The sequence below is a fragment of the Schistocerca nitens genome, chromosome 3, assembly GCF_023898315.1.
Source record: "Schistocerca nitens isolate TAMUIC-IGC-003100 chromosome 3, iqSchNite1.1, whole genome shotgun sequence".
Lineage (NCBI taxonomy): Eukaryota > Metazoa > Arthropoda > Insecta > Orthoptera > Acrididae > Schistocerca > Schistocerca nitens.
This window is the reverse complement of record NC_064616.1, coordinates 292,714,864-292,739,964: the sequence shown is the minus strand read 5'-3', so window position 1 is coordinate 292,739,964 and position 25,101 is coordinate 292,714,864. Positions and strand designations below refer to the sequence as shown.

General features: G+C 44.3%; 2 long non-coding RNA genes across 2 annotated transcripts in view; both read left to right on the top strand.

The window, feature by feature from the left end:
• Positions 1 to 25,101, top strand: part of LOC126248271 (uncharacterized) — a 313,391-nt gene that overhangs the window by 170,269 nt on the left and 118,021 nt on the right. The gene's annotated exons all lie outside the window — the stretch shown is intronic.
• LOC126248266 (uncharacterized) lies at positions 31 to 24,248 on the top strand. The gene is made up of 2 exons (XR_007545440.1): positions 31 to 265; positions 22,293 to 24,248. It is a non-coding gene; the product is annotated as an uncharacterized LOC126248266 (long non-coding RNA).

Sequence of the window (25,101 nt, the reverse complement as noted above, 5' to 3'; positions counted from 1 at the left end):
ACGTCATAATGACGTCACATCATATCCAGGTTCGATGAACTTAGCATCCTCCTGGTGAGAGACAATGAAAACCCAGATAGCAGATACAGATACCTTCAAAATGGAGGTAATAGCTGACAGGAGTGACGTAAGTTGTGGTCTTACTTCAATTGTAAGTGAATTGTGCGGTGATTGCGACCGTTTTAATGCCGACATTAATGATTCAGATTCCAGTTTAAACCAGGAGATGGAAGGTTCTACGAATATTAATTCCAGTACTTATGAGGTAAGGTTTGTTTTGACATGTTATTTGCTGGATGTCATTCCCTTTGTGCTGGATGGTTAGGCTATGTGTTTTTATTTTTGTATTGAACTGTTTTACAAGCCCTTTTCACCAAGATACAATCAATACGCCTTTTAATAAAACTACTTTCTGTTGTGTGAATCAACTTTGTTAACAAAAAAGAGCATACTCGTACTTTTGGGTTACTATGTCATTGATGAAGTTATTGGTTTAACAGAACTTTTTTCAAATTGCACTTTCTAGACAATAATATGGCTTGACTAAAAGGAAAATGTCCACAACCGTGCATGACGTCATCGCCAGTGGCCGTACTGCTGCGCGAGACGCTTTCAGCTGCTAGCCTATATTGATCTTGACGTTCATCAAATTCTTATCTAAAATAAAAAAATATTCCGATATTTCGAATAATATGTTTTCTCTTATTTTTACGGTACACTGTCTCTTTTTCGTAAGATCGAATTGAAACTTAATTTGAAGTTAAGTGAAGTATTGAATTATCTGTACAAATACGTGTTTCGGGAAATCAATGAAATGTTTGGAAATTCGATAACCAATGAGTTAGTATTTATATTTACACAATTATTTTTTTATTTGTGCCGAAAAATACAAAAATCTTCACAGAACCAAATTTTCAGTATTTTTTCTCATACTCTTTGAGTGTCGTAACACTATATTTACAGTATCAGTGACCCTTATTACTTATAAAATAAGCCCCTTATTATTTTAAAGAATATTGACCTCAGGACCAAGTATACAGTCGATGATTTTATGTACTGTGTAATTTGCAGTACAATCAAACCCAACAAATATATCGCCAGGCAAGTTGCTACAACATGCACAAAACAATACATTTCTTTGGCATCTTTCGTGAAGAAACAACTCTTTTTTTGTAAGTAATTTCTGTGCAGTAACATATGTATATTCTACACGTTAAAACATCCTGACGAGGATAACAGTCCACCTCTACTGATAACAGCTGTTTAATGATTTGGTTATCTTTCACATCCTCATCGTGTGCTATTAGATACAGTTTACAATAATTACATTTATTTTTCTTAATGACAATATGAGCAGTAGCCATCTATGTAATGAAGTACAGGCCGCATGTCCTCATCTAACCTCTGTTTGTTAGCATCATCTACAACTAAATTCAATTCTTAATTAAATGTCACTTGTGAAAGGTCATTTATATCTCACTCATTAGACCAAATATCATTCTTGAAAACTTCCTCACTTATTTTTTTGTGACTTTAATATTAATGACACACAGCTTTGTACCCTTAATTTACTTTGTCTCAAAAATCTTGTGATTAAAACATGGTAATTACCACCATTCAATGAACGATACTTCCCAAACCTGCTGTCTAGATCATCAGCTTGAACCTTGCCTGTTACGAACTGTTTTCTCTCTCTCTCTCTCTCTCTCTCTCTCTCTCTCTCTCTCTCTCTCTCTCTCTCTCTCTCCAAATGTAATACCTAACATATGCAGCATAAGACCGAACATCTGCAAACTGAATGACAGACATTGTATCATCACACATCTCTGAACCTAATGATACCCCCATGAACTTCACTGTAATATCCATACCAAATGAAACCAATAAAAACTTAACTTCTTTCTGCAAAACAAACACCAAGCTAATCAGGCCTAATAAAAATGCCAAACACATAAACAAAAAAGAACCATAATCATTCGCTGAAAACACGTACACAACCCTCGTTCCTGCACAAAGTACCTAAACTCGAAACCATGCTAGCACAATGACAACCAAAACTCAAATGAACCCATTGCCACAAGTTAAATTCGGGACATCCACAACCACCACCAGAGGGCACCATCAAATACAACACAACCTCTGCTAACACAACCAACTCAAATACTCCACACCACAATGACATCACACATCACTCCATTACGTCATGGGTCAAAGCAGATGAGTGGAATTGGATGCTTCGGTTGACCTGAATGTTCCATCGTTAACCAATTTGCAAACTGATGTAGCAACTCTAGTGTGTGTTTAGAATTCTTGGTTATTGGCTCTTGGAACATATTTAATTACCTCTGACCTTTTAACAAAGTTTGAATGTTAACTGCATGTCACCACTTGCAAATTATCTCAATGAAACTTGCACTGTCATTGTGGTGAAAAATATGAAGACCAAGTTTTACATTCTCCGTTTCTGTGGTTGATGGATACTGTGGTTTAAGACACAGTTTGTTGGCAAATTTCAATAAATTTTCCCTTTCAAGTGAGTGAAGAGATTTCCAACTGCTTAAAAATGCAAAATTGCCATCAGCCTCATTGCTAAAATCTGGAAACTGTAATCTCTTCTTTCTGTTTTAGCCTGTTATGTATATATTCCAATAGGTGCACACTATCAAACAGAAAATACAAAAGGCTGCATCCAGCACCTGGAGAAGGGTGCGAGTACTTAATTTTAAGTTCAGGTGGATCACTGAAGTACGATACAACCTTATTATTGATGTCATTATCATAATCGTTACCAAGAACCTCAGAGCATGTGCTCTGCAATTTCAATACAAACTTTTTAAGAAAGTTAGAAACAGCAAGGGGCGTGCATGGCTTTGACAGGTAGATCATGAGCTACATCATTGTACCGTGTATCCAAATGACACACCATAAATACATAGGCTGTAAATGCACATTCACTTCTGCTGCTACTGCTACTTTAGGCCTGACCCACAATATAACACCTTTTGAAATGCATTAGTGATTTTAAATGCCTTCCATCCATCAAGGAGGATTGTTCAATCTTGTTCAGTCAAAAATGACACTTTGTTAGCTGTGTATTCTAGAAAATATGCAGAAACTTGCCTAAGAACAGGATTAATAGAAAATCCAATACATATTCTAGTCAGTGTAGCTGGACAAGGCATCATTATTAAAGGCACACAACAGTGAGGAGAAATTGAGTGAACTAATGACCATACCACCAAAATAGACCATGAATATCTTGCCATATTCCTTTTACATTTTAGCATTGAAAGCTGTTCTTTCAAAAATATAATTATTTCTTGTTTATCTGGCAACTTTTCAAATAAATTGTTCAAAACATTAAATATAAAATGAATACTCTTCTCTATTGCTAAATTGTAAGTTTGCCATATTAAGCATAGTAGTTAACTGCGTTGTATTATTTACAGTTACTGGGAACTTGAATTTCTCTATTTGATCAGTCTGCAGATCATTTACATGAACAGTGAGATTTAAGTTTGCCCTAATATGACAAAAACTTTCTGAAATGACGCTTCACTAATTAAAAGGAAATGTACAATAGTCTTCTTAACAACACAGATCCACACACTCAAATCAAAAGTATTAATTTTATAATTGATTCATTCAGGGCTGAGAAGGATACAGACTTCATATGTTCTTCATGACTAGTCAAACTTTCCTTTAGAACACAAATGATGTAAGCATTTTCTATATGCTGTCTTCAGTCCTCAAGAGATTCTCTTGATGTTGAAGGTGTAGATAAATATCCAGGACCTCCAAGTAGTAGTGATGGTACTGCACCTGTAATAAATATATTAACTGCCATTATCTTATCTTATACGTTGTAAGGTCAACAGATTCATTCACTAATTATATATCCTAACACAGTCCGTAAACACCCAACAAAACCTTCCCTTAGCTGTGGATGGTCAAGAGTTGATGTAATAAATTTTCGAGTCTTAGCCTCATATGCTGATGTACTTCTTTCTGTATCGTGTGCATGAAAGTGCCACTCACAAAACTGTTGAAAATAATAGAGTAGGTTGCATTAGTGTGACAAAACAGTTCCCATATATAGGTTATGTTTATAAATTACAGTTAATGCCTGAGCTAAATAAAAATATTTAATGTATTTGTTTACTAAAGCCGCTGCTTTCGACAGAATCATATGTAGGAGTAAAATTATTGTGATGAACTGCACTTACCAATTTTCTCCTTGCATCTTCATCATGTGGGAAATGGAATATACTTACTCTTTCTTGAGTACTATAATTGCCTTTACAAGGCCCCTCCCCTTGCCGGGGGCTCACGGATCTTTCATGAGTTTGTGTGTGGAACACATGGTGGCCCAGGCTATATTCCTTCCTGGGCTGCATTTCCCTTCCCCATGCCCCTCCCTACCCTGTCCTCACTCCTTCTCCTCTGCCCCCTGCTTCCCCTCTCTTAGTGTTCTTACTTATGTTGACCTGGCTATCCACCTGGTTTTGTTCCCTATGCCTTTTCTTTTTCACCTTCCTTTTTGATTCCCCTTTGTGGTTTGACTGCCATTTCTCCATAGTGTGAGCTGTTTGGGGAATAACTCCTTTCCTAGTACCTATGGCATGGGGGGGGGGGGGGTGCTGACCACTTTTCGGTAAGTTCGTGCTCGGCTACCACAGGGCCCCAACATTTGTAGCACCCCTTCCCTGCTGCATGTCTATCATTCTGGTATTCTTATTTCTCTTCCTTGGGGGGGGGGGGGGGGACGTCTGGAACATTTTTGGGAATGTGTTCTGAGGTTTTAATAGCATGACATGAGAACAACCCCGTCATGTAGATTCTCTTTCTTTGTTCTTCATCTTCTACCATTCCCCCGCATCATTGTTTGAGGTTCCTCTCAATTACTTCTTCCTCCTTTTGCGCTCCTGAAGGCTGGCCCATGCTGTTTTACGTGTAACAGGTGATTGGGTAATGCGTAATTCCCAGACCTGGGGTAACAGGTACGAGTCATACGTACTCCCTGGTACAAGCCAGGCCTAGGGAGGGGTGATTGCTTGAGCTGTTGCCTTTCCAAATTGCCATTTGGCCCTCTGTCAGGAGTTCGAGATGTGTGACCTGAGGTGTGAACAATCACCTAAGACAGGTTAGCCCATCTGTGAGGGGCCGCCAGTTGGAAGGAGTGGGCCATCGGAGACACTAGCAATCGTGGGGATTTTTTTCACAATGAGCCAGTCATCATCTCAGCCTCAGTCTGTGTTTTCTAAACGTAAATGGAATCAGGCTAAAAATTCAAAGAATCTCCCAGCTGCACTTCAGTTCCTTGTGGTATCACATAATGGAGGAGGTCAGTCCTTTGCTATGGTTAATCCGTTTATTATTCAGAAATCTGTTCATGCAATTGCCAGCCCTGTGACATGCTGCTCTCGTTTACATAATATATCTCTGCTTCTGGAGTCCAGTTGTGATTTTTGAAGCCGAACAACTGCTTACAGTTCTGCTCCTCCGTGGCTATCCTGTTTACGTTGAGGCCTTTTGAGTGCTGAATTCTTTGTGAGGTGCTAATTACACTTGGCTGCTTGATGGTCTGACTGAGGGAGAAATCAAAACCAACCTCTCTTATCAGAGTGTTCTAACAATACCGCCACTTGCAAAGTAGGTTAGAAATAAGATTTAATAATGTTGCTCATGCAGCATATGTTCGCTTTATGGGGCAACAACAAAGTTAATGACTGTGGATGGTATCGTCAGGATGGAAATAATGAAGTCACTGTAAAAAAGTCATTAATTTAGGCACTCATCTTGAGTGGATTCCCACGTGGATTGCGTCGAAGTTGTTATGGCTCATCTTGTTGATTCTAGAGTGATTCCACTTTGACTGTTAGAAGGTCCAGATCTGTATTTTAGCAATATTTGAAGACCTAACAAATGCGTTTTTCAGGAAATTCTTAATGATCAAACAATCCCAGATCAGAACAATGGTATGGTAGAAATAATTTTTGACTTGGTGTTCACGGTCCACATTTTTCTTAAACTTCTTGTTAATTCACATATACTTCTTAATTGCCACATCATCAAGAAAACAGTTTTGTATCAATCTTCATATATTGAATTTCCACTTTAACCAAACACAAGACTTGACTTCTTTTACAAAGCGAAATAACAACTTAACTTCTGCAAAGTGAAACAAAAACTGCTCTGTGCACATTCACACCAAAACGGTTACAAGTAAGTCAAAGATTATGACAGTCTCACAGAAATGAATACACACAAGAACCATATCACTGTAATATATCGATACATCGTAGTACCTATACATTAATAAAACCAAATGTGAATATTGTCACAAAAATGTGTGTTACTTCGCAGAAAAGTAGTGAGACATTATTGGTATCAAGAACTGGGGTTAGAGTGCCGTAATGCTCATGTAAATAAAGAACCATTACAGTGTCACTGCAGTCCATTGGGTAATGAAAAAGGTTGGTGCACCCTTCCTGCCTAAACACAGTCTTTTTCTCACATTTGATCAAGTAGTGCTGCCATCATAGATCAAAGCAGGCTATGAAATCATCATGGTCAAACCCCGTACATTCCAAACCCAATGCATTGCCACCAGTGTCAATGTTAGAACCACACTCACATGTCCTATTGAAAACATGGACAAATGTGTTACTTTTGGGAAGGATACTCAAGAGGGCTATTGCCTGCCACCTTCTCCCCGCTATGTGAGTTGCAGTGGTGACCCTCCAGCCTCACCCCGAGAATGTCCCATGTATCTCAATGAGCAGGCCATCCAGGTGGTCTGGGAGAAGGAAAAAGTACCTTACCTTCTGGCTTGCAAGTTGTTGGCTATTTGAAAGCCCTGCATTTTACCATGAGGTACCGTTCTTGCTATTCCTTGCTCCTAGCTCCATGAAGGACGTGGCCCCACAGGCTTGCAACTTCAAATTCAGCACTGCAGTTGTAAAGTAGCCCAGTATGCTCATATCATTCCAGTGTCCTCCTCCTCCAGATGCGCAACAAGCCACCTAATCTTTGCCCAACAGCAGGCCGGAAAGGACAAATGGAACACTCGTGATACTTCTTATGATGTCCCTCCAGTCAACGCACATCCCCCTTTCCCCCCCCTCCCCCCCCCCTCCCCCCCTCCCGCCCCCTCCCCCAGGGGGCTCACGGTCCCTTCATGAATACATGCGTAGTGAGTATGGGGCCCTGAGCTATTGCAGCCTTCCTTCCTTTCCTGGGCTGTGTTTTGTTTCATTTCCTTTCCCTTCCCCTCCTTGCTCCTTCCTCTCCACCCTCTCCTCTCCCTCTTTCGGTGTCCTAGTTTATGTTGGCCCTGCTATCCTCCTGGTTATGTTGGCTTTGCGAGTTGGTTTTGTTGACTAATTACCTCATCCTTTTGGCATTCTTTGGGGCAGTGGATTTCCATCTAGTCGGGGTGTTCTCATAGACCTGTTTCTTGCAGACCATGACTTGTGCCTTCTTACCTACCCATTTCAGTGCTAGTCATGGTTCCTTTTCTGCCATTGATCTTTGTCTTTCTTCTCCCTCCCTTCATTACACTGGTCGCCACACGACAACCTTTGATAGTGACCACTTTCCATTGATTCTCTCGCTCCCTGATGGGCAGGTTACCTTGTTGGTCTTTCCAACATGCCGAATGGCCTCTATATACTGCACAGGTCGTTTTTTCTCCCTCTTTGTTGGGTTGTATTGATAACGTCCTACATGATGTGTTTGATGTGATTGTTCGCACTGCTACCCTTGCCGTCCCATGCTCATCTGGACCATTTCGCTGCTGGCAAGTCCCATGGTGGAGTACGGCCATTGCCATCCATGATTGCCGTCAAGCTTTGCAACAGCTTAAGAGGCACCCATCTGCTGCCAATCTTATTACCTTTAAACGCCTTTGCACCAAAGGCCATTACTTAATCAAACGGAGCAAACGGGTGCATTGGGAACGCTTTGTTTCTTCCCTCAGTTCTACTGTCCCTATGGCACAGGTATGGGCTACACTTTGCTCTCTCCAAGGTTGCCATCGGCAGTCTACCCTCTCGGGCCTTGCCCTCCCAGATGGCCTTTGCACGGACCTGTTGATTCTTACGGAACCTCTTGCGACCCATTTTGCAACAGCATCAGCATCAACCTCCTATCCGCCTGCTTTCCTTCACCAGAAACAGCGGGCCGATGCTTCCGCCGTAGGTTTACCATTTGTCAGTCAGAATGTTACAACAAACCTTTTACTGAATGGGAACTTCTTTCTGCACTTTCTTCTTCTCATGATACGGCCCCTGGTCCAGACTCCATTCATAACAGATTGCTCGATGACGACGACATCTTCTCCGGGTGCTTAACCGTATTTGGATCCAAGGTGACTTCCCTTCTCAATGGAGGGATAGCATCGTGGTGCCCGTTCTTAAGCCTAGTAAGAACCCCGTTTGTCGAAAGCTATTGGCCAATTAGTCTGACAAGCGTTGTTTGCAAGTTACTTGAACAGATGGTAACCCGTTGGCTCAATTGTGTCCTCGAATCTCGGGATCTATTGTCCCCTTATCAGTGTGGCTTTGAGAGGGGACGGTCTCAGATTGATCATTTACTTCGATTGGAATCCACAGTTCGGCAGGCTTTTTCCCAGCGCCGCCATTTGGTTGCAGTGTTTTTTGACCTTCGCAAGGCATATGACACGGCCTGGCGCCATCACATCTTACTAACCCTTCATCAGTGGGGTCTTCAGGGCCCACTCCCGATTTTCATCCGCCAGTTCCTGATCCATCGGTCATTCAGAGTTCGAGTTGGTACTGCTTTTAGTTCTCCACGGACCCAGGAGACGGGCATCCCACAGGGTTCTGTCTTGAGTGTCCTTCTTTTCCTCATTGCTATCAATGGACTTGTGGCCTCTGTCGGTCCCTTGGTCGCCCCTGCCCTGTATGTGGATGATTTCTGCATTTGGGTTAGTTCCTCCTCGATGGCATCTGCAGAACGGCAGCTCCAGGTGGCTATACGGCGTGCCTCTGCATGGACCCTCTCTCACGGGTTTCAATTCTCTCCTTTAAAATCGCGGGTGGTCCACTTTTGTCGCCGTACTACGGTCCACCCTGATCCAGAGCTCTATCTCGCTGCACAACGATTGCCTGTGGTTTCACAGTTTCGTTTCCTGGGTCTTCTTTTCGACAACAAGCTCACTTGGTTGCCCCATATCAGACTCCTGAAGGTAGGATGTTTCCGTAAACTCAATGTCCTTCGCTTCCTTGCCCACTCCTCTTGGGGTGCGGACCGTTCCCTCCTCCTCCGTCTTTATCGTGCTCTAGTTCTGTCTTGTTTGGACTATGGTTGTCAAGTTTATGGTTCAGCTGCTCCTTCCACACTGCACGTACTGGATCCAGTCCACCATCGTGGTATCCGTTTGGCCACCGGTGCCTTCCCTACTAGCCCTGTTGATAGTCTCCTGGTTGAAGCTGGGATCCCACCCCTTTCTGTTCGGCGGTCCCAGCTTCTGGTGTCTTATGCCCTCACTATCCGTTCTTCTCCCTCTCATCCTTCCTATTCTATCCTGTTCCCAGACCATGGACGTCGCCCACCCGACTCCCGCCCTCGGGCGGGTTTACCGGTTGGGCTGCGCCTTGCGTCTCTTTACCGTGATTTTCAGCTTCCTTCTTTGTCCTGTCTTCCTCGCTCCCTCCCCTCCACCCCTCCTTGGTTAGTTCCTCGGCCTCGAATTCGGATGGATCTCCGCCGCGGTCCGAAAGATTCCATCCCCCCGGTGGTGTTTCGTTCCTTTTTCCGCAAAATTTTATGGGAGTTTCGGGATGCTGTTGTTTTTTATACTGATGGCTCTAAATCTGTTGATCATGTTGGGTATGCCTTCACGTCCTCTGTTGGAACGGAAAATCAACTGCTGCCACCTACATGTGGGGTGTTTACTGCGGAATTGATGGCAATTTCCCGGGCCCTTACCTTTATTAAACAATCCCAACACAACCGCGTTTTGTTATGTACGGACTCGATGAGTGGCCTTCTTGCTATTGATCGGTGTTTTTCGCGCCATCCCTTGGTCTCTGCCATCCATGACTATCTCGCTGATATTCACCGTGCTGCTTGTTCCATTGACTTCCTGTGGGTCCCTGGCCATGTGGGTATCCCGGGAAATGAGCTCGCTGATCGTTTGGCTGGGGGAGCAGTTACTTACCCCCCGTTTCCTGTAACCCCTCCTGCAGCGGATTTACGGCTTCACATCAAATCCCACTTCGCGCAGTCATGGGCCAATTCTTGGGAGGCTACTCCACTGTCTAATAAACTTCGTGCAATTAAGGTGACACCAGGCCCATGGCGTTCTTCCTTTCGCCTCTCCCGAAAGGACTCGACCACACTGTGTCGTCTCCGCATTGGTCATACCAGGCTGACCCATGGTTTTCTTTTGCGTGGTGAGCCACCCCCGCTATGTGGTTGTGGAGCCTTCCAGTCAGTGGCCCACATTTTGGTTGAATGCCCCCTTCTTTTGGCTCTGCGTACTAAGTACCAACTCCCCCACACTTTACCTTTGATGTTGGCTGACGATTCCCGGATGGTCTCTCTGGTTCTCGGTTTCCTCCGGGAGAGTGGTTTTTATTCTCAGTTTTAAGGTTTTTAATCTCTCTGGTGTTGGGGCAGGGCGGTGAGTGTTTGGGTGTCTCCCACTGTAGGCAGTGTTTAGAGATTCCCGATTCACCTCCCTGACCGGAATCCTCTTTCCTTCCCCTTTTACTCTTTTTTACCCTTTTTTCAGGCTTGGTTAGTCTTTTTATTCCCATACGTATTTTCTGCATTTTAGCAGTTATACCTTTTAAGTCACAGGTGGTCTTGCCTATGCTGCTTCAGCATAGTGTTGGGTTCGTTCTCTTGCTGACTTCCCTCATTTGTTTTTACCAATGACAATGTGACTGCCCTTTTACGTTTTTCCCTTTTTCCGTTTTATTGTTCTGACTTTTCTGAGATGTCCCGTTAGCAGAATGGAGTATATTTGAAACAAGGGACTGATGACCTCGCTGTTTGGTCCCTTAAACCTCAAACAACCAACCATCCTCCTCCTCCTCCTCCTCCTCCTCCTCCTCCAAGTTGGTGATTCTAATGCCCACCACTCTATGTGGAGTAGTGCTTATCATTTAGTTGTGGGCTCCTCATTGACCAATTTCTTGTAGGCCACAACTTGTGCCTTCTTAAAGAGGGTTCTCACACTAATTTTAGTGCTGCATGTGGCGCTTTCTCTGCCATTGATTTTTCACTCCTTCCCCCTCCTCTTCTTCCTTCCTTACGTGAGTCACAATGCGATGACCTCTATGATAGTGACCATTTCCCGTTGATTCTCTCCTTCCCCTCTTGATGGCCAGGTTACTTCACTGGGCTTTTCATCATGCTGATTGGTGTCTATACATCTCCCAGGTCATGTTTACTTGTTCTTTGTCACATTGTATTGATGAAGTCATTATGTAATCTGTCCAATAAGATAATAGACACTGCTAATATTGCTGTCCCCCACTCGATGGGACTTGTTTTCTGTCAGCCAGTCCCCTGGTGGAGCACAGCCATTGCCACCACCACCTGCGATCGTCATCGTGACTTGCAACATCTTGTTCGGCACCTGTTCACTGCCAGTCTTATTACCCTTAAATGTCTTTGGTGCAAAGTCCATTACTTAATCAAACGGAGCAATTGTGTCCCCCCAGGGGGTCCACAACTCTTTTGTGGATACGTGCGTAGCGAGCACAGGACCCCGAGCTAATGTGGCCCTCCTTCCTTTCCGGGCTGCATACCTTCCTTTTCTGCATCCTTCCCCATCCCCCATCTTCGCCCCCCCCCCCCTCCTCCTCTTTCCTTCCCTTTCTACCCCTCTGGGCGTATGTTTTGTGCCTATGTCCGGAGACGGACACTCGAAAATGTAACACATTCTTTGCTTTCTCTGCTTGCAAGTCTTCGTCCTTCCTTTGTCCTTCTCTTTTCCTTACCTCTACCCTTTCTCCGCTGTGGCGTTTGAGACCTCTCTTCTTTTATTTCCCATTCTTTGTTTTTCTCTTTCTCTTTTTTCCTCCCTGTGCGTGTCTGAAGGCCGACCCACGCATTTCCATGCGTAGCCAGTGACGGGGTAACGCGTAATTCCCTGCCCCGGGTAGACAGGTAGGATACGTACGTACCCCCTGGTAATGGCCAGACCCAGGGAGGGGTGATTACCCGAGCTGATACCTTCCGAAAGTGCCGATTGGTCTCTCCATCCATTTTTCGGGAGGTGTGACCTGAGGTGTGAACAACACCTAAGTCGGGAGTGCCCTCAGAGAGGGCCCCCACAAGGGAGGATCGCGCCATCGGAGACGCCGGTAAAATCATGGGGCATACTTCCGCAATGGTTTCCTTATCTTCTACTATGTCTCCTCACAAGTGTAAGTTCAATGAGTCTCAGCCACAGACAGTTCTTCCATCATTGCCACAGTTCCTTGTTGTTTCTTGGTCTGACGAAGGTCATGACTTCTCCACGGTCAACCCTTTCATTATTCAGAAAGGTGTCGACGCAATTGCAGGTCCTGTAAAGGCTTGTTTCAGATTACGAAATGGCACCTTCTTGTTGGAAACAGTGAGTGCCCTCCAGGCCCAAAAATGGCTGCATACTTCACTGCTACACACCTTCCCTGTCCGGGTGAAAGCGCACTGCACTTTAAATTCCTCACGTGGGGTTGTTTATACCCGCTCCCTCGACAGATTGTCCGCCAAGGAAATTCAACACTAGCTGTCTGACCAGGGTGTAACGGCTGTTCAGTGTCATGAAAAGGGTTGACACAAACATCGTTCCAACCCGTACTGTCTTCTTGACATTTGACAGAGTTCAACTCCCATCGAACATCCAAGCGGGCTAGGAGATAATTTCCGTTCGCTCTTACATCCCAAACCCTATGTGTTGCTATCGGTGTCAGCGGTTCAATCATACCAGCCAGTCCTGTTCCAATCCGGCCAAATGTGTTTCGTGTGGCAAGGATGCCCATGAGGGTGCTTGTCCACCTCCATCCCCTCGTTGCATCAACTGTATGGGTGACCACGCTGCTTCCTCTCAAGATTGCCCCATTTTTAAAGATGAAAAGCTCATTCAGGAAATCGGAGTGAAGGAAAAGGTGTCGACCTTTGCTGCTCGAAAATTATTCGCCAGTCGAAAGGCCATTGTGCCTCAGACAGGTAAATACAGCACTGTCCTTGCCTCTCCTCAGCCAACAAAGGAGGCGGCCACGCAGACTTGTGATCTCACATTTAGTGCCACAGTCGTCAGATCAGCCAGTGCAAAGATCGCCTATTCAACCTCCCCACTTTCGCCTGCTCACTCTAAGGCTCGCCTTTCATCGGGTTCTGTTTAATCTCGAGCCCAAAAGTCAGACACCCGGACTTCCAAAAAAGAGCCTACACGTGAAAATTTTTTACGTACCCCAAATTCACAACCATCATTTCCTCCTTCATCTAAACATCCTGTTTCCAAGAAGGCTAATAAGAAACCCAGTTCCTCTCCTTCTCCGCCACGGCGTGTCTCGTCTACAGCACCACCTGGTGGTAGCCGCCCTTGTCAGTCTTCTGTGTCGCCGAGGCACACTGCTGGCGGCCGATCAACCGGCCGATCGCTGGTGGCAGGAGCTACTGCTGAACAACCTATGGATCAGGATCTTCTGCCTTCGGCTGACTGCCGTTCCACACTGTCAGTTGCAAGCTCTGAGCTGTTGAGGGCAACCTTGGTCAAATTATTCCATTTTCTGTCCACCCTATGTCCATTATCCATTGGAATATCCGCGGTATTCGAGCCAATCGGGATGAATTGTCGATCCTCTTACAATCCTACTCGCCGGTCATCTTATGTATTCAGGAAACAAAGCTGCGTCCCCATGACAGCTTTGTTTTCCCCCATTTTCCATCAGTCCGATTTAATCTCCCCTCTGTTGAAGGCACTCCAGCACATGAAGGCTCACGATTCTTCTCCATGATACTCTCCATTATCACCCAATCCCCTTACACACTTCCTTCCAAGCTGTCGCTGTCCGTCATTCCCTTTCTGGATACACCTTCTCTCTTTGTACTGTATACATTCCATCATCCACACCAATGGCACGAGCTGATCTCCTTCATCTTCTTGGTCAGCTTCCACCCCCGTATTTGCTGGATGGGGACTTCAGTGCCCACCACCCGCTTTGGGGATATCCACATCCTTGTCCGCGTGGCTCACTATTGCTAGACGTCTTCCACCAAACGTATCTTGTTTGCCTCAACACTGGGGACACTACATTTATGTCTGCCTCCACGACAAATTTCTCTCATTTGGACCTTTTGGTCGGTACTGTTCCGCTAGCTCGGCACTTCGTATGGTTCGCCCTTGCTGATACACACTCGAGTGACCACTTTCGATGTGTCCTTTGATTGCAGCCACACCTGCCATATATGCGCCCGCGACACTGGAAGTTTGCCCAAGCCGATTGTACACTTTTTTCGTCTCTAGCTACATTCGATGACCGTCACTTTCCTAGCGTCGATGATGAGGTCACTCATATTACAGACGTTATTCTTTCAGCTGCGGAACGTTTAATACCTCGCACCTCCGACTTGCCCTGGCGCCTCCCAGTTCCTTGGTGGAACGAGGCATGCCGTGATGCAATACGTCAGCGGCGGCGTGCTCTTTGCATTTTCAGACACCATCCTACATTGGCCAACTGTATCTGCTATAAGCAGTTCCGTGCGCAATGCTGTTGCGTCATCCGCGATAGCAAGAAGGCAAGCTGGGACTTCTTTACTAGCTCATTTAACACCTTCACTCCCTCCTCGGAAGTTTGGAGTCGGATTCGACGGTTATCTGGCGCGCCTAGTTTCTCCCCGGTCTCTGTGCTCACTGTCGCGCATGATACATTAGTGGACCCCGTTGCAATTTCTAACTCATTGGGTCAACACTTTGCTGAGATTTCGAGCTGTTCAAATTACCTGCCAGCATTTCTCCCGAAGAAATGCTCTGCGGAAATGCGACCTCTTGCCTTCTCCTCTCAAAATCGCGAAAGCTACAATACTGTTTTCTCCGTGCGGGAACTACAACATGCACTCTTCTTCTCGCTATTCCGCCCCAGGACTGGATGGTATCCACATCCAAATGTTGCTGCGTTTACCATACCATAGTCTGCATTACCTCCTTCACCTTTATAATCGAATTTGGACCAACAGTACTTTTCCCAGACGGTGGCGGGAAGCTATCGTCGTTCCTGTTCCGAAACCTGGAAAGGACAAACATCTCCCCTCTAGCTATCGCCCCATTTCTCTCACGGGTAGTGTATGTAAAGTTTTGGAGCATATGGTGAATTGCCATTTAGCTTGGTGGCTGGAGTTTCGCAGTCTTTTAACAACTGCCCAATGCGGTTTCCGGAAGCATCGTTCTGCAGTTGACCATCTTGTTGCCCTCTCCACTTATATCATGAACAATTTTCTCTGGAAACGCCAAACGGTAGCAATATTTTTTGATCTGGAGAGAGCATACGATACCTGTTGGAGGACAGGCATCCTCCGCACACTGTTCTGTTGGGGCTTTCGAGGTCGGCTGCCCCTTTTTTTTTCGCGAATTTATGGCAGAGTGCAGGTGAACACTACTGTCTCCCATACTTTCTCCCAAGAAAACGGGGTACCCCAGGGCTCTGTGCTAAGTGTTGTACTGTTTGCCAGTGCCATAAATCCTATTATGGATTGTCTCCTTCCTGATGTCTCGGGCTCCCTTTTTGTGGACGATTTTGCGATCTACTACAGCTTTCAACGGACCAGCCTTCTTGAACGACGTCTTCAAGGATGTCTTGATCGCCTCCACTCTTGGAGCATCGAAACCGGCTTCCGCTTTTCTCCCAGTAAGACTGTTTGTGTTAATTTTTGGCGTCGTACTGAGTTTCTTCCACCTTCCTTACATCTAGGACCTGTCAACCTTCCGTTTTCGGATGTCATTAAATTCTTGGGTCTTATGTTTGACAGAAAACTGTGCTGGTCCTCCCACGTTTCCTATCTTTCGGCTCGCTGTCTGCGATCCCTCAACACCCTCCATGTCCTGAATGGTACCTCCTGGGAAGTGGACCGAGTGGTCCTTCTCCGCCTCTATCGCGCCTTAGTGCGATCCAAATTGGACTACGGAAGCATCGTTTACTCCTCTGCTCGGCCGTCTATTCTTCGTCGTCTCGACTCTATCCACCACCGTGGATTATGTTCAGTGTCTGGAGCTTTTTACACCAGCCCTGTGGAAAGCCTTTATGCTGAGACTGCTGAACCTCCGCTGTCTAATCGGCGAGCTGTCCTCCTGAGTCGTTATGCTAGCCATCTGTCTTCCATGCCTGCAAATCTGGTCCATGACATTTTTTTTTCAACGCCTCCTTGGATGTAGGGTATGCAGGCCGCCCTTCCTCCCTACTACCACTGGGAGTCTGCTTCCGTCAATTGTTCCATTCTCTTTCCTTCCACTTTCCTAAAACTTTCTTGACAACTTGGGGTACAGCACCGCCTTGGCTCCGTCCCTAGACCTGCCTGCTCCGTGACATTTGTCAGTTTCCCAAGGATGGTACCCCTTCACATGTTTATCGTCGGGCATTTGCTGCTCTATGTGCACAGATGAAGGATGCCACATTTATTTACACTGATGGCTCAAAAACATCGTTAGGTGTTGGGAGTGCCTATATTGTTGGCGACACCCCAAATCGATTTCGGCTTCCCGACCAGTGTTCGGTTTATACTGCGGAGCTTTACACTGTTCTCCAGGCTGTCCAATACATCCGTCGCCATCAGCGGATACAGTATGTTATCTGTTCAGATTCTCTCAGCTCGTTGGTATCTGTGGAAATGAGGCGGCCGATATAGCGGCCAAGGCAGCAGTCTCTCTTCTTTGGACAGCTATTCGCATGATTCCTTTCGCTGATCTACGGAGTGTTTTATGTCGTAGTGTTGTTTTTTTTTTATGACACGCACATTGGTCGACACTTCCCAATAATAAATTGCGGGACGTGAAAGCTCTTTCCTGTGCTTGGACCTCTTCCTCCTGAAGGTGTCGTCAGGAGGAGGTAATTTTAACTAGACTCGGGATAGGGCACTGTCTTTTTAACCATCAACATCTTTTAAGCGGCGATCCTCCCCAACTCTGTCCCCACTGCTCTCAGCTGTGGACTGTAAGACACCTTTTACTTGAGTGCCCCTATTTTACTCCGTTACGTGCCTGTCTACAGCTGTCACCTGACATATCTTCCATTTTAGCAGATGACACGCGCTCAGCCGATCGTGTTCTCGAGTTTATTAGTGCCAGTGAGATGATGTCAGTCATTTGAAGCTCTTTTTGGGGACAACCAACCCCATTCTATAGTGGTTTTTTTAAAGCTTTTTAGTTTTTCCAATTGTTTGAGTTTCGTTCCCATTGCTGCTGGTTTCCAGTTTTGTTGTCCCCCCCCCCCCCCCCCTCCATCCCAAGTCACAGACCGGGCGCTAATGACAGTTGCAGTTTTGCGCCCTAAAACCATAACAAAACAATAAAAGGAGCAATTGTTTTGTGTGTGTGTGTGTGTGTGTGTGTGTGTGTGTGTGTGTGTGTGTGTGTGTGTTTTAGGGGTTGCTTTCTCTTCTCTAGGTTCTGGGTTTAGGCTACACTCCGTACCCTCCCAGGTTGTCAGCAGCAATCTTCCATTCTGGGCCTTCTCCTTCCAGGTGGCCTTTGTACAGATCCATCAGTTCTCACAGAACACCTCACAACCCATTTTGTGATGGCATGGTGTTGCCTTGTTCCTCCTCTGGAAACAGCAGTCTGAAGCTTCCCGCCTATGTATTACTCCTTGTCAGGCAGAAACCTACAATGAACCTTTCACTGAATGGGGGCTCCTTCAGGCCGTTTCTTCTCACAGTTCAGCCCCAGGCTCTTATTCTGTTCATAATCAATTGCTTCAACACCTCATGCCTCCACAATGCCAATATTCTGGTGTTTAACCATATTTGTCTTTAAGGCATTTTCCCTTCTCAATGGAAAAACAGTATTGTGGGTCCTGTATGTAAGCCCAGTGAGGCTCTGTCATCCCTTGATAGTTACAGGCCAATCAGCATGATCAGTGTCCCCTGCAAGTTGGATCCTTGAACCTCTGGATATTTAATGTCCTTACCTGTGCAAGTTTTGGTAGGGATGGCATCTGATAGATCATCTGCTTCGATTGGACACTCCAGTTCGGCAGACCTTTCCTCAGCACCACCCTCTTGTCGCAGTTTTCTTTGCTCTTTGTAAGGCCTACAACACAGCTTGGTGCCATCACGTCGTCCTTACACTCCATGAGTGGTGCCTTTGAGGCCGCACCCTCCCAATTTTTATTTGCCAGTTCTTATCCCAACAGCTGTTCAGAGTTCAGGTTGGCACCATTCTTGAATATCTGTACCCAGGAGAATGGTGTTCCACAGGGCTCCATGTTAGTGTACTTCTTTCTCTCATCCCTATTAATGGTCTTATGGCCTCTGATGGACCGTTTGTCACTCCTATTCTGTATGTGGCTGATTACTGTATTTGGGGTAGCTCCCACTCAGTGGCCTTTGAGGAACGACAACTCCAGGGGTCCATCAGGCACACTTCAACATGGACACACTTGCATGGTTTTCAATTCTCTCAAGGGTGGTGCATTTCTGTCACCATACTATGGCCCAGCCTGATATAGAGCTCTGCCTTGACACCCAACAGTTCTGTTTCTTGGGCCTTTTTAACAAGCAGCTTGCTTGGTTGCTCCATGACCGTCATCTAAATATTGGCTGTTTTCGTAAACTCAATGCCCGTCGCTTCCTTACCCACACATCTTGGGGCACAGATCATTCAACCTTCTCCTATTCGTAAACTCAATGCCCGTCGCTTCCTTACCCACACATCTTGGGGCACAGATCATTCAACCTTCTCCACCTTTATCAGGCATTAATTCTGTCTCAGCTGGAAAGTGGTTCTCCAGTTTATGGATAAGCTGCCCCTTCCACACTGCTCCTCTTAGACCCAATTCACCAGCACGGTATCCATTTAGCCACCAGTGCCTTTCACACTAGCCCTATTGGTAAGTCTTCTGGTTAATGCTTGCATCTCTCCCCTTTTGATTTGGCAGTATGAGCGCCTGGTTTCGTACACCATCACTACTTGCTCTTCTCCTGCTCACCCTTTGTATTCTATTCTATTCTGTTTGCTGCTTTGGGCTGTTGCCTGCCCTCACTACCTGTCCTTGGGTGTGTTTTCTGGTTGGGCTGTGCCTCGTTTCTCTCTGCCATGATTTCCATCTCTCCTCCTTGGCCTCTTCCCCCATGTTCTCTCCACCACCCAACCCCCCACCCCAGATTAGTTCCTCGGCCCCGGATTCGGATGAATGTCTTCCAGGGTCCAAAAGTCTCCATCATCCCAATTGTGTTGTTTGTTCTGAATGCTCCTATGGGAATGTCAGGGTGCCATTGTTTCTTAAACCAGTGGCTCTAAACCTGCTGGTCACATGGGATGTGGCTTCACATCTTCTGTTGGCACAGAACACCATCTCTTTCTTGCCACGTGTGGTGTGTTTACTGCAGAATTGATAGCCATCTATTGGGCCCCTCTGCTTTATTAAATGATGTTCACCACACGCCTTCTCAGAGGAAGATGTGCAATTAGTCAAGGAAAATATGGAAAGTATTCTGAAATACAAAAGTCATTGCAGTAGAAAAGATAATATTCATAAGTCTCATGTGCCGATGCAATATTCTGTTCTAAGTTACTACAACCACTATAAAAATGAATACTGTTATGATATCAAAGCAAATCTTGTATCTTTTGATAAGTATCATCTCATTTTTATTGAAGATTTCAACATTTCATTCGAACTGCCAAAATCACTTACTTGCCCAATGTGTGATTCAAAAGAAATTGAATTGAAAGCTGTCAAAAAAGACATGGAAAAATTAAGATTTTATATGTGTATATTTCAGCAGTCATCCCTGTAATTTGTCACCCGGTAATTTCTTTGTTCGGGATGAATCAGTAGCATCAGGGGCTTTAGAGGAATTAGACAGCTGCTTACTGAAGTATTTGGAAGATCGCAACATAAAAGGGAATAAGTTGATTGCAGTTTCAAACAACTGCTCCAAGCAAAACAAAAACTGCAACATTGTGTATGTTTGGATGCCGCTAATTGCAAAAGGAAGGTTTTCCTCCATTCATTACCACTTACCACTTTCTGGACATTCCATGTTACCAAGTGATTGAGGTTTTGCTGTTATTGAGAAGTATGTTTACTGATGTGTGCAATTTGTGCAATGGGGAAGATAGGAAGAAAGTCAACTTAAACAAACAAGGTCGTCCTCCAGCATCTTAACCAGTTTTTGAAAGAATTACTTCGGGTCACTTTCAGTTGACCCAAAGAAGAAACAAGACCGCATATCAGCACTGAATTGGATATCACATATTTATCAGAACTTTTACAGAGTCGTAAAAACTAAGGAGACATCTACAAATGATAAGTGTGTGTAGATGCTTTTGCAGACGAGATATGAGAAGTGACAGTAGTGCTGTGATAGTTACAGGAAAACAATGGTATGCCACAAAATATATTCATCACTGCTAAGAAAATATAAAAATTTGTACATTATTAATACAAAGTTCATATTTGTTGCCATTGATTTGTGTGCTTAAGTCTTTGAACAGTGTACACAAGTCACATTAATAATAAAATGTCAGTAACTCCTGCATGGAAACATTTTTTGAGACTTTCCAACTGAATATCTCCAGTCATAGCTAATGTAGGTTATCATTATTTTTCACAAACTGTAAATTTATGGAATGTCCACAACTCGCAGTACGGAGGTGGCGCTAAAGAAGAATGAAATTTATCATTTGTCTGCCTCGGTACCTGTACCTTTGCAATCAGCAAGGCATACTGCTAACTGAAAGGGCTTGGGTTCAATTCACGGCCAGGTCAGAGATTTTTCTCGAGTCCTGGACTGGGTGTTGTGTTGTCCTTATGTTTGTATCATCATAAATGAGAAGAGTATTGTCTCCAATATGCTGTCATATCATCTTTCTATTACTGAGATGACTACATGGGCATGAACCGAAAGCCAATAAATTGAAATAATAATAATAAAAAAAAGTTGCCATCATATCCTGCCATGTCTCAATGGCCAATGGATTCAGATGCTGCACAGGTTGCCGATTCGAACTTGTTTAGCATGGTAGTATGGGTCCAGTAGACAGTTTCTTTCAGTGTGCCCCACAAGAAGTAGTCACAAGGAGTGAGGACACTCACTCTGCACCAGTAAATTTGCAGTTATCCAATGCAGTGACTCTGTTTCCAAAGTATTCATCAAGAAAGCAAAGCACCCATTCAGTGGTATGTGGTGTGGCCCCATCTCGCATGGATTGCCCAGTACTCCCAACACTAGCTGTGTAGAGACTAATTGTTCCAGAATTGCAACGTAACCTTCACTAGTGGTCGTTTCTTGCATGAAAAAGGGGCCACTAATGCCCCTGCTACATACTGCAGCCCAAGCAATAACTTTGGGAGAATACAGTGGTTTTGCTTCATGCAAATTGAAATTTTTGAAACACCAAAATAACAAGTTTTCCTTATTCATGACTTTCATTCTGGTGGAAGTGCACTTCATCTGTGAACCAGATGCAGCAAACATCAAATCCTTCTTCATTATCAATCATTGTGAAAATCTGGTTTGCAAAGTCTGTCACACAGCTCGTATACGTATGTCCTGCTGGCTTTGGATTTTGAATGCAAAGATGTTTGGGCTCTGTCTCAGTATTTTCTGCATACTGGAATGCTTCAGACCAGTCTCTGCTACAATTCTTTGGATGGATTTCCTTGGATTTTGCTTAGTAATCCCAGAAACCTTTGTGACGTTTTCAGGAATAACCACAGCTTGCCTGAGCCAATCATTCCCCACTAGACCATCAACCTTGATGCCTGTCAATTGGAATTTGGGGAAGAACTTGTGAATGCTTTTCCCATCAGGTCCTTTTCAAGCATTAACTCATGTTCCAAAACTGCACCTTGTGCAGGTTACTCTGAGGTTACTAATAATATTGTCTGCCAGGTAATAAATATATAACATGAAAAGCAAAGGTCCCAACACTTTTCCCTTGCGTACACCTAAGTTACTTCTGCATCCAAAATAACAGGCTGTGTTCTTCTTGCTCAGACATCCTCAATTCAGGCTCAATTATTTTTTTTTCTTATGTCGCATATAATCATATTTTTTGTTAGTAAATGTTAGTGTGGTATCAATTTTACAAGAAACCTGTTTCTTTTTAGATGTCCTGGTCCTGGAGGTGGAAGGATCTCCTCACAGTGGAGGCAGCTCCTGTCAGTAAGCTTTACCAAATTATGGGTACAGCTCCAACAGATCCTCATGAAACCAACTTCAGAAATTGATAGGAAAAACAGAAAACTGATTCCAGACACCCCGTATTTGACCACGAGCATCGGCGACCAGGACTCAGAATTGTGAAAGAGCTTCCTGCAGGCAACTACAGCAATGCCTTCAATTCCTGGTGCTCGCCTAGTGGAACTTTGACAAGATCCTTCACCCAAAGCACACGAAACAAATGTCAAAGGAGAACCAGTGGCAGGTTCAGACCTACCTTATGTGATAAGAAAAAATGCTAAACAGATTGATAACTTGGGTTTCACAATGCAAAGTCAACTTCACAAAATAGTGCTTCAGCAGCGATGATGAAATTTGCCATTGTGGTGGCCTGCAGGAGCATCAACATCTATTTGTCTGTTAACAGGAACCTGCTGGACACACTACTACAAGTGATCTTGCTGCAGCTAAGAAAGCAGCCAAAATTGTCAAATAGTGGGCTCTCCCCAGAATTTGAAGAAAGAGCTTCCTACAGGCAACTACGGCAATGCCTTCAATTCCTGGTCCTCGCCTAGTGGAACTTTGACAAGATCATTCACCCAAAGCACACAAAACAAATGTCAAAGGAGAACCAGTGGCAGGTTCAGACCTACCTTATGTCATAAGAAAAAATGCTAAACAGATTGATAACTGGGGTTTCACAATGCAAAGTCAACTTCACAAAATAGTGCTTCAGCAGCGATGATGAAATTTGCCATTGTGGTGGCCTGCAGGAGCATCAACATCTATTTGTCTGTTAACAGGAACCTGCTGGACACACTACTACAAGTGATCTTGCTGCAGCTAAGAAAGCAGCCAAAATTGTCAAATAGTGGGCTCTCCCCAGAATTTGAAGAAAGAGCTTCCTACAGGCAACTACGGCAATGCCTTCAATTCCTGGTCCTCGCCTAGTGGAACTTTGACAAGATCCTTCACCCAAAGCACACAAAACAAATGTCAAAGGAGAACCAGTGGCAGGTTCAGACCTACCTTATGTCATAAGAAAAAATGCTAAACAGATTGATAACTGGGGTTTCACAATGCAAAGTCAACTTCACAAAATAGTGCTTCAGCAGTGATGATGAAATTTGCCATTGTGGTGGCCTGCAGGAGCATCAACATCTATTTGTCTGTTAACAGGAACCTGCTGGACACACTACTACAAGTGATCTTGCTGCAGCTAAGAAAGCAGCCAAAATTGTCAAATAGTGGGCTCTCCCCAGAATTTGAAGAAAGAGCTTCCTACAGGCAACTACGGCAATGCCTTCAATTCCTGGTCCTCGCCTAGTGGAACTTTGACAAGATCCTTCACCCAAAGCACACAAAACAAATGTCAAAGGAGAACCAGTGGCAGGTTCAGACCTACCTTATGTCATAAGAAAAAATGCTAAACAGATTGATAACTGGGGTTTCACAATGCAAAGTCAACTTCACAAAATAGTGCTTCAGCAGCGATGATGAAATTTGCCATTGTGGTGGCCTGCAGGAGCATCAACATCTATTTGTCTGTTAACAGGAACCTGCTGGACACACTACTACAAGTGATCTTGCTGCAGCTAAGAAAGCAGCCAAAATTGTCAAATAGTGGGCTCTCCACAGAATTTGAAGAGAATTATCTTGCTGTTTTTTTTTTTTTTTTTTTAAATCTTCCTGTCTGTGTTTTATCAATACTTGTGGTACATATTTTTCCCTGTATTTTTACTGTTATTAATTTCTATCTGTATGTTACTGAATTTCCTCTGTAACTGATTTTTTATATGTATTCAATCTCAATATGTATGTTATTAATGCTCTGTCGGTTTTGTAATAATTCAATGTCCTGGACATGTAAAATATAGTAAATAAATTTCGAGATTTAAAAGAGAGTTTGCGTGTTATTGCTGGCAATGCTTGCGAAATACGGTTGCGCTGTGGTGCTTCTATTGCTTTACACAGAAATCAATATTCACATGAATTTATCAGAGTTGAATAGATCAAACAGCTCAGCTGTGGTAATAATACTGAAGAAATGACACAGCAACTACTTATTGTTCTCTGTTTCAAAAATTAACAGCTTCAGATGATTTTTGCATCCATCTTCTGAAGTTCCTTATGCTATCATAATAAATTTTAGAGGTACTGAAACAACTGTTCTTGTGTGCAGCTGTTAGTCTTTGCTTTCTCACATCCACTCAATCTGCAGCTCTTGATCTTTAACTAGGGGCCATTAGGAGACTCACACTCCTACTATATCCCCGACCCTGCCATCAGCTACAACTACTCCTCTGTGCCTTGAGAGGTGTTTACTCCTTTCCTGAAACAGCTATCAGAAGTCCTCTAGTAGGAGCCTGGAGTTGTTCATACTTATTACATTCTGATGTAGAAATCGGCTACCAGAAGTCCTCTATTAGAAACCTTGAGTTTTTCGCACCTGGTACATTCTGATGCAGCCATCAGTACTGGACATCCTCCAGAAGAGATCTTGAGGAGATGTCTACTGCTAGTATGTTCTGACCCAGCTGTCTGCTACTAAAAGTCATCTAGTAAGGCCATTGAGATGTTATCGCCTTCTATGTTATGATGCAGACATCAGATGTCCTCTAGTAGGTGCCTTGAGAGTTGATTTCCATACCTGCATTCTGACATGGCCATTGGCTGTCCTCTAATAAAGATGTTGTTGAGATGCGCACTCCTGCTACGTTCTGACACAACCATCAGCTACTAAAAGTTTTTATTGCG